An 11,477-nucleotide genomic window follows, 5' to 3' on the forward strand; every position below is an offset into this window, starting at 1 on the left:
CAACAATCCTTCTTTAGCAACATAGCTCTCTTCCTATAATCACATGCATAGATATGTGGCATGTGCTTATCATATAGTGTATTCTGAGCACAGAATATTCTATATATGAGAGCTCTACGATGGACTTCTGAAAATTATAGTTTAGCAATTTTAACTGTTTCAAAAGCATTAACTCAACAATTACCAAGTTTTTTTGTTTTTTTGTTTTTTTAAGGAATAGATTTTTTTCCCTTCTAAATAGAGTTGTACTGCCAGTTCTCAGGAAGTTAACTTAATATCATTCCCTCCCCCCCACACACACACCACCTAATACATAGCATGAAAGATTTTATAAGATTAACACAAAAGATAAAATGCTATGTACAGGAGATGCCTTTGCTTTCCCTCTGGTAACAGACCACATTTTCCCAATACTGCCACTCTCATTTTTTTTTTCCTGATTAAACTCAAAGTTATTCAAAAAGCAGCCATGCGGAAGTTAGAAAACTATTTCTCATTGAAACTAATAATATATTTCACAGAGAGATAATTAGTATGTCCTGTATTCATCATGATGCTGCTTATCACTTTCATGGCACGCACAAATAAAGCGATCTCTGGGCAACGGTCTCTGTGGAAATGGCACTAGGTCAGGTTCAAAATGTATGGCAGACCATCTTTAAATATTCCGCTCCATTCTAGGGAACATCCCTGAAGCATTCAGTCAAAACAATATCAAGTAAAACCATTCATAGTTTTATGATAATCTGTTTTTAACCATTTTGAGTATTTACATTAGAAGAGTCATAACCAAAATCTGAACTCTCCAGATTATACTGATAAGCATACATACACCCTTACACATATGCACATATATATATATATATATACGTGTACACATGCCTGTTTAAATTATCGCAATCATATTAAAGAGATAATTTGTAGTTATATTAACTTACACTAGACTATCAATTTAACTTTTTGTTAAACTTGAAGATTTGACTGCAGAAAAGGCACTTGAAATGATGTTATCATTGATTCTTTAAAATTTTTTCTGTGTGCCTCAAGGTGACACACTGAACATCAAAATATCTACTACCTTTCACTTAGCATTTAAGCTAAGGGGAACACCAAAAAATGTACTATTGTAGTCATATTAAGATAACAAATACAAAGCTGACATTATTAACAAAATGAGAACATATATGTTCATGTAGGGACACAAATAGACTCTATATTTGTTCATAGCATATTTTATAGTACTTTTTTTTTCCTGTTTCTTGAAATAGTTTATTTACCTCTCCCTCTCCATCGCTCTCTGGTAATATATTTGGTCAAATGCCAGGACTTGTGTGATTATCTCATGTGTTTTATATGACTATGGTTAATCATTGTAATTACTAATCCTTTTGCAGCCCTTTGCAGTCCTGCTCATTGAATGGCAAATTACCTATTAGGAACTCTATATATCGTATCACAAATCTTCATAGCACATATAAGGAACCTATTATTATACCAATAATAATATAAATACCAAACATTGTGACAAGAGCTTTACCCACATATTTTCACTGGCCTCTCACAACCACCACAAGAAGTTAGTATTACCAGTACCGTTGACCTTTGAACAACGTAAGGGTTCCTGGCACTTGACCTCCAGGGCGGTGGAAAATCCACATATACCTTTGACTCCCCCAACACTTAACTACTAATAGCCTACTGTTGACTGGAAACCTTACCAATAACATAAACCATCAATTAACACATATTTTGTATGTTGTATATATTATATACTATATTCTTATAATAAAGCTAAAGAAAATATTAAGAGAATCCTAAGGAAGACAAAAGATATTTATAGTACTATATTGATACTGTAAGTTTACATTGTTCACAAGGGGAGTCATCTGTACCTACATGAATATTACCTTATAGGATACAAAACACTACCTTTTAAGGGTGCCTGGGTGGCTCAGTTGGTTAAGCATCTGAATTTGGCTCATGTCATGATCTCACAGTTTCTGGGTTTGAGCCCCATAGGGCTCTGTGCTGACAGCTCAGAGCCTGGAGGCTGCTTCGGATTCTGTGTCTCCCTCACTCTATGCCCCTCCCCAGCATGCATGCTCTCTCACAAAAATAAATATTTAAAAATATTTTTTTAAAAAAACAGTGCAATTTATATGTATTACTAACACTGATCATAAATGAAAAGATAATGTGAAAAAGGAGATGGTTATGAAACTATTACAGTAGTATTTTATACTGTGTTTCTGAGTAAGTGATTAGATTAAGGGCTATGAAAAATACATTAATTTGTTTTACCTTCTACAGTTTCACATATAACTATACGCCATTCACAAAACAGAAATGTACAATATAATGCTAATACACCATATTTCACTCTTCAGTAGCTGCTCTGTAGGTAGAAAGAAAAGCACAGTTTGTTTTTGCTTTGTTTTATTTTTATTTGCTTAAGTGACATTTAGTTTGAGTAGTATCATAGGATATTTCATGTCTCATCTCAGACTCATCTAAAGTATGTTTTTTGAAAAAAGGTCTTCAAATTTACATACATGGTTTTCTCCAAGTTAGAGAATTGCAGCTGCCTAAGTGTTCAAACAAGTAACTAATACATTTGGCACAATACGTCATTAATCAGAAATATGAAAATGAAAAATAACTCCATATAGCAATTAGGCACACAAGATATGTGCCAGTAGTTCCAACCTGGGTTTGATCAACCATATGATTCTCTACAGCTCATCAGCCCCAAAGGCCACCAGGGCTGAACCAGACCCACAAAGTGCTGCTCATCAGTCTAAAAGGCTTTGTAGAGAGTAAGAAAAAAAAAAAACAATAGGTAGAAGAAACAGGGGCAAAAAAAAAAAAAAAAAAAAGTTAAAGAAAGAATAATAAACTAGAGAAGGATGAGAGATCCATCTAATGAAGTGTGCCAACAGACTGACCTTTCAAAGCCAGGCTGAGGTTGTTTTGTAAGGCTGTTCATAGCTCTCTGGTTATATAAACTACAACTACAGGATCTTTCTCTCCATTCTTTTTTAAAGGGAAGTAAAAATACTACAGATTTTGGGTTTAGACTATTTGTTACACATGAAGAAAATACTGTTTTGTATTTTGCTGAATAATGTCAGAAAAGTCACAGGATAACACATTTAACTAAATCTTGATGTTAGAAAACATGGGCACAGTAACTGGCGATCATCAACTCTCCTGTTCTCTGTATCCCTTGAATCAACCAGAAAATTCTCTATGTATCAGCAAACTGGTGTCTGCAAATGATACCAACTGGTTTTATTTTATCTAGCCAGTTTGTTACTTAATGATGTTAGTCCATCTAATAAGTGTCAGGCATTCTGTTAGATGCTATATGATGAATAAAACCTTGGACTAATGGAGCAATAGACATATGTCAATAGACATTAAACTAAAAAGAAAAAAAATACATAAATATAGACTTAAAATCTTGATGACTGCTCTCCAGTTAAACTGTGGTTAGTGTTAGGATAGTAGTTAGTGGGGTGAGGGGCAATTTTCTACATGTATATTTTACTTACATTCAGTTAATTTATTTAATGTATCTAAGTGGAGATGTCAGGCAACTGGATGCCTAAATTCCAGTTTTTAAAAAAAATGTTTTAAGTTAGAAGATAACTTCTCATATTTAAGCATGTAGGTGGTATTTACAACCACAAAAGTGGAGAAGAAAGAGAAAGCTCTTTGTCCTCCAATGCTACAATCTTAAGCAATATTTAAATGTTTTTTAGCAAATGCCCTATTCAAATAACAAATCTATCTAGTGATTCTCACCCATGCCCCCAAGGGGTATCAATGGAGCCAAAGAAAAAAACAAACAAACAAACAAAAAAAAAAACAATGTCATTCCTCTGTTTTCTGAAAAGAAGAAAGAAGGAAGGGGTAAAGATGAATCTTTCTGAACATAGGCATTGGGTGGGTATAGGACTGGGTTTGAATCCTGGCACCCTCAGGACTTTGTAGCTCATACAATTTATGTAATCTTTCAAAGCGTTATTTTCTTGTGAAATGCTAATAATTCTTATTTCATGGGATTAATACAAGGATTAAGGAGTTGGGATAATGTCCATAAAATACAGACATTCATTAGAGGGCACATAATGATTATAACTTTAAGTTTTGCTCACAAAAGTTTCAACATTAGGAAATAATTCAAGGGGCACCTGAGTGGCTCAGTCAGTTATGCATGAACTTCAGCACAGGTTATCATCTCACAGTTCATGATTCAGGAGTTTAAGCCCAGCATCCGGCTCTGCACTGACAGGGTAGAGCCTGCTTGGGATTCTCTCTTTCCCTCTCTCCCTGTCCCTCCCCCATTCATGTGCACGCGTGCCCCCCCCCCTCTCTCTCTCACACACACATACACAATTAAAAAAAAAAAAAAAAAAAGATGGGGCACCTAGGTAGTTCAATCGGTTAAGTGTCTGACTTCGGCTCAGGTCATGATCTCATGGTTTGCGAGTTCGAGCCCCTCGTCGGGCTCTGTGCTGACAGCTCAGAGCCTGGAGCCTGCTTTGGATTCTGTCTCCCTCTCTCTCTGCCCCTCCCCCACTCATGCTGTCTCTGTCTCAAAAATAAATAAACGTTAAAAAAAAAATTTAAAAACAGATAATGCAAGTTTATGTCCAATATCAAGACCACACCTAAGTCCTAATTCTCAATGATTCTACTAAAATTTCATACAATTTTGCTTTTTAGAACTAGACTTTATCTTCATTATCTCTACTATGAAGAAAAACAGGAATTTACAAAATTACTATACACTTTTGACTACAGAAAATGTTTCTTTTACTTCAGGACAACTACTGTTTCTTCACTTCTTATACATAACATCTGAGCTTACATGATACCCTGAAATATCCAAAATTAAGAATGGGGTTTTGGAGTGGTGGTGGGAGTTCAGAGCCCATTGCCAAGGAACAATTCTTGAAGACGTCTTTGGTGCAAAAAAGGTTATTTTATGTTAAAGCACGGGGGACAGGACTCATGGGCAGGAAGAACTATATTGGAGTTGTAGAGAGGGACTGCTTATACATTGGGGAGTTGGGGGAGATAAAGTCAAGTTTCTTAAAGGGATTTCCATATGCCAAGGAAGACTCACAGATTACTGAAGGCCTAGCTATTGTCAAGCTAAAGTTGTTTTCCCTCTAGCAAAGCATTATCATTAAGACAGTAGGGAGTTCCTGGATTAGACTATTGATAAGACTGCCTTTTTCTTGTAGTATTACTAAGATATTTGTAAACTGATGGAGACTATCAATTTAACCATTTGTTTTCTCTCCTTTTCTTTGTTCTGGGCAGGCAGAAGTGCCTGAGGAATGTCCCACATATCCTACTTGGGGGGTGGGGGAGTGTTGTTAGCTTATGCTTTGTCCTCAGCTGGCCTTATCAAGAAGAAACAGAACAAAACCTGAATTTGAAATTGTGAAATATTTACATTACTCTGTGTTTCTCCATCCATGAATCTCTTTAAATTGTTTCTGCAATCTTTGGTGACAATCACTATCCTCATACTTTGCTCGTCTCTAGATTTCCTGACCCCTGAAGTACAAAAGAACTGATACTTCCAAGATACATTTTGATTATTTACATTCCTTTATAGATAAAGCAGGTCAGGACCAGCATAACCAATCAGATACAAAATCAAAAATATACCATCATCCCTAAAAAATACATTCAAACAAAAATTTCTCAAGGATTCTGAAAAGTCCCTTATCACACATACCTCTCCAGATAAGGTTTCTAGTTATACCACACATATCGTACCTTGAAAATCATTGAAATGACATTTTTATATGTTTCATTTTCCAACACGTATTTAAATGATGAAGACATCTAAGATTATGGAATATGCTGACAGATTCAACGTGATGAACTCTTTTGCATATTTTTTGGGCAAAATACTCTATCATTATGACAGTAGAGCAGGATTCTTACACAGAGAGACAGGACATGGAGGCTTTCTGTTGAATAAAGGAAGCGATTTAATTCATGGTGCCAGCATGGGCTTAATGGGTTCGTACCTGAAAACCTGAGCCCCCAAGAGTAGTAGGGTATAGTCTTTCACACAATTTCTACTTCTTTGTCTCCTAAATATGGTGGCACATATAGTCAGATTGGATACAGTCCAAGTTAGAGTCATGGCAGATCTATGCAGACACGTATAGGAGTTAATTGGGCCACGTTGCCTTCCTTTGTTCTGAGGAGGCCTCCACCCATTCCTTAGGGAGGGGCTCTACCTCCACAACATATGCTCTTAGCAATGGAACTATTGTGTACTTATCAAAAAAAAAAAAAAAATAGATGAAAAACCATCTGGAGAACACTTGAATGTTTTCAAAATCTGCATACTAGTCATCCTAATCCAACAAATTTCTAGAATTAGTATTTCTGAAATGTGATCTTGACTAGTTTAAATAATTATTTGCCAACTCTGACAAAGCCCTTATGCCAAGATGGTATTACCATCTGGCCTGGTTTCAACTAACTTTTATGTTACTGGTTTTGCTGACAGGATTTCAGAGTGACCAAGTTCACTCTACTTCAACAGAATAGAGTGGTATGATAAAGAAACATGCAGCTGGGTCCCTTGTTCAGTTACTCTATCAATTGATAAAGCTCTACTTAAATAGATGTAACAGGAGAAATTGGACCTTAAAAGAGAAAATATTAAAACTTTTGTCTTTCCTGTAAGGTTCAGAATCACCAATGAATTTGAAAGTTGCTTCTTGCCACTATTGTTATAGCAGCTCTTTGAAAAGTATCATTGCAAAGCTTCCACAGACTGTAACAATTGCAAATGTTCGCTGGTAGTACATGACCCAAACTGAACCAGAACTTCTAATGAAGTAAATTAAGTTGGATCATAAAAATTGATTTGTATAACAGATTAATTTTAACACAAGTCAACCAAAACTATCCAATTTTAAATTCTGATATTAGTTTTCTCTAGATACCAATACCCTTCAATGACTCTCATGGGGTGAATATAGCTTAAAACAATGAAGAAAAGGGATCCTGGAAAATTTATTTCTATGATTCTCCTGGAAGAATAGTGGAAGAATGTAGAAGGGGATACCAATAATTTCAAGTTTACAACACAAGCCAACCAAGTGCTAGCCTACACAATGGATTATAAGCCTTCTCACAGATCAGAAAAATTTCTCTGCTTTATTCATAATCAAAGAATGGCAAGTACTAAAGATTTAAAAGATCAAAAAACTTAGCATTGTTTTTAACCATTGTTTTGAACAATGGAAATGAGAAAAAGCCTTAATGTCCATCTACCAAAGTATGATTAATCCAGGCAGTGGAATGGTATTTAGCTGGTAGAAATGCAAACATAGCAAGTGAAAGGAACAAAGACTAAAATTGTTAAAATATCCTGCATCATTTTGAGTGAAAAAACATAGAACAGGAAATATAGGAGCAGCCAGTAGGATCCCATTTAAGTAAAACATTTTTTCACAAGAAATCTGGAGGGGTATAAAATAAGTTTGTAATAGTGTTCCTCTGGGGAATAATACTGAGGTAGAACAATTGTGACTTGCAAATGTATACACCCTTTATATGGTTTGAGTTGGTACTAGTATGTCATTTTTGTATAATAAATATAGAAGCATTAAGATGATTTTATTGAGGTGTAACTGATATACATTGTATCAGTTTCAGATGTACAGCAGTTGACTCAGTATTTGTATATATATTTGACATATTTTGGCTCCACTGCACACATACATGGATTTTTTAAAAATAAATTCAGTACTATAAATGTATTTTCTCTTCCTTCTGACTCTCTTAATGTTTTCTTTTCTCCAGCTTGCTTTATTGTAAAAATGCAGTAACACATGTAACACAAAAAAACAGGGGTTAATGGACTGTTTATGGTATTGGTAAGCTTCTGGTCAGCAGTAGTCTATTAGTAGTTAAATTTGGGGGGAGTCAACAGTTATAGGTGGATTTTCACTGCACAGAGTCAGGGGAGGAGGGGTGGCTCATCTAACCTCCATAATGTTTGAGAGTCAACTGTGTTGTGAAATGATCAATAAATCTGGTTAACATCCATCAACACATATAGAGTCTTTTTTCTTATGATGGTATCTTTACCATCTACACCTAGCAATTTTCACATATGGAATACGGTATTATTAACTATGGTTGCCATGCTATACATCACATCTCTGTAACTTATAATTGGAAGATTTTACCTTTTGACTACCTTCACCTATTTTGCCTACATTTGGCACACACCAATCTATTCTATTCTATTTATCTATGAGGGTTTTTTTTGTTCTTTAAGATTCCACACTTAAGTGAGCTCATATGGTATTTGTCTTTTTCTGATTTATTTTATTTAGCCTAATTTTCTCAAGTCCCATCCATGTTGTCACAAACAGCAAGAGCTCGTTATTTTTTTTACGCCTGTATAATATTCTGTTAGATACAGCTATCGTGTTTTCTTCATCTGTTCATGCATTTTTCCCCCTCAGAGTTATTAGTACCCTAATCTGTATTGTGAGTCTCTGAGATTAATATACAATTTCCCACAGCAGATTAGGAGAACAGGCTGTGCCTTGAAGGGTAGGTAGAATTTTTTAACTGAAATATTTTTTTTTGTTTTTATTCCAATATAGTTAACACAGAATATTGGTTTCAAGTGTTTAATACAGTGATTCAACAATTCTATATACTATTGAGTGTTCATCATTATAAGCGTAATGTAATCTTAATCCTCTTCATTTTACCCATTTTTCTACCCATCACCCTTCTGATAACCATCTGTTCTCTAGAGTTAAAAGTCTGTTTATTATCTTCTCTTTTTTTCCTTTGTTTTCTTAAATTCCACATGAGTGAAATTATATGGCATTTGTCTTTCTCTGACTTATTTCACTAGGCATTATACTCTCTAGCTCCCTCCATATTACTGCAAATGGCAAGATTTCATTATTTCTTATGGCTGAATAATATTCCATTGTAAATATACACTTCTTTTTTTAAATTTTTTAAAAATGTTTATACTTATTTTTGAGACCGAGAGAGACACAGCAATAGCAGGAGAGGGCACAGAGACACAGAATCCGAAGCAGGCTTCAGGCTCTAAGCTGTCAGTAAAGAGCCCGATGCAGGGCCTGAACCCACAAACTGTGAGATCATGACCTGAGCCCAAGTGACGCTCATCCAAGTGAGTCACCCAGATGCCCCAATTATATACCACTTCTTTATGCATTTATCTATTGATGGACATTTGGGCTGCTTCTATAATTTGGCCATTGTAATAATGCAACAGATGACAGACACATATATGTCTTCGAATAAGAACGTTTGTATTCTTTGGGTAAATACCCAGTAACACAATTACTGGGTCACAAGGTAGTTCTTTTTAGTTTTCTGAGGAACCTCCATACTGTTTTCCACAGTGACTGCACAGTTTGCATTCCCATTAACCATACAAGAGGGTTCCTTTTTCTCCACATCCTCACCAACACTTGTCATTTTTTGTGTTTTGATTTTAGCCATTGTAAGAGGTATGAGGAGATATCTCATTATAATTTTGATTTGCATTTCCCTGATGAGTGATGTCAACCTTTTTTCATGCATCTGTTCTCCTTCTGCAGGTCTTCTTTGGAAAACTGTCTGTTCATGTTTTCTTCCCATTTTTTAATTGGATTTTTGGGGGTATTGAGTTTTAGAAGTTCTTTATGTATTTCAGATACTATCCCTTTATCAAATATATCATTTGTAAATGTCCTTCCCATTCAGTATGTTGTCTTTTAGTTTTGTTGGTGTTTCCTTCACTGTGCACAAGTTTTTACTTTGATGTAGTACCAATAGTTCATTTTTGCTTTGGTTTCTCTTGCTTCCAGAGACATTATCTAGAAAAATGTTGCTTTTGGCCTATGTTAGGGAAATTACTGCCTGTACACTCTTGTAGGATTTTCATGATTTCAGGTCTCACATTAAGGTCCTTAATATATCTTGAATTTATTTTTGTGTGTGATGTAACAATGTGGCCCAGTTTCATTCTTTTGCATCTAACTGTCCAGTTTTCCCGACACAATTTGTGGAAGAGACTGTCTTTTCCCATTGCATATTCTTGCCTCACTTGTTGAAGATTAACTGACCATATAGTCATGAGTTTCTGGGCTTCTGATCCTGTTCCATTGATCTGTGTGTCTATTTTTAGTGCAAGTACCATACCGTTTTGATTCCTACAGCTTTGAAACAGAACTTGAAATATGGAATTGTGATACCTCCAGGTTTACTTTTCTCTTCCAATATTGCTATGGCTATTCAGGGTCTTTTGTGGTTCCATATAAATTTTAGGACTGTCTGTTCTAGTTCTGTGAAAAATGCTATTGGTCTTTTAATATGGATTGCATTAAATCTGTTGATTGCTTTGGGTATTATCGACATTTGAACAATATCTGTTCTTTCAACCCATGAGCGTGGAATGTCTTTCCATTTCTTTGTGTTGTCTTCAATTTCTTTCATCATTGTTTCATCATATATTTCAGAGTATAGTTCTTTTACCTTCTTGGTTCAGTCAATTCCTAGGTATTTTATTCTTTTTGGTACAATTATAAATAAGATTGTTTTCTTAATTTCTCTTTCTGCTTTTTTTCGTAGAGTCTTTAGAGTCTTTTAAGTATCATATAATCCATAAATAGTGCAAGTTTTACTTCTTTACCAATTTGGATGCCTTTTATTCCTTTTTTTCTATCTAATTCTTATGGCTAGGACATCTCAGTGGGTGGAAGATGGGCTATATGGGTGATGGGAATTAAGGAAGGCTCTTATGATGAGCACTGGGAATTGCACATAATTGATGAATCACTGAATTCCACTCTCGAAACCAGTACTGCACTGTGTACTGTTTAGAATTTAAATAAAAAATTGGAAGAAAAAAAAATGAGTGAGAAAAAAAAACAAAAGCAGAAAAGCTTTCAATTTTTTCACCACTGAGGAGATTAGCTATGGGTTTGTCATATATGGCCTTTATTATGTTAAGGTATGCTTCATTTAAAATATAGGTATTTTTTATATAAGTCCGTTCAACAATTTTATCAAGCCAATGAGAGATGTTATCAGGATAAGGATGTTGTTATTAGCAGAGAGCCAAAAAAAAATTTCTAACTTCGTGTGTATGTGGAAGGCAGGGCTGCATATGTATTGTTTACTGCTATACTCTTAACTCGTTACCTAGAATAAAGTGTTCACCGTGTTAAAACTTGTTGAATAATGAAAAATTCTATCATGATAGATGATAGAAAGAAAAACAAACAATAGATGGGCTATTCTAAGAAAAGAACCTGATTAATTTATCAAGAAAAATATTAGATAGCAGTTAAATTTTTCTGAGGAAATTACTTCAATCGTGCCTAAGTATTATTTTTAAAATATTTCGTGGGGTGCTTGGATGAAACAGTCGGTTGAGTGTCCAACTC

This window comes from Lynx rufus, unplaced genomic scaffold (genome assembly GCF_022079265.1).
Source record: "Lynx rufus isolate CCGP_SWC_20201006 ecotype Redwood Valley unplaced genomic scaffold, mLynRuf1.p SCAF_4, whole genome shotgun sequence".
In the NCBI taxonomy this organism is placed as follows: Eukaryota; Metazoa; Chordata; class Mammalia; order Carnivora; family Felidae; genus Lynx; species Lynx rufus.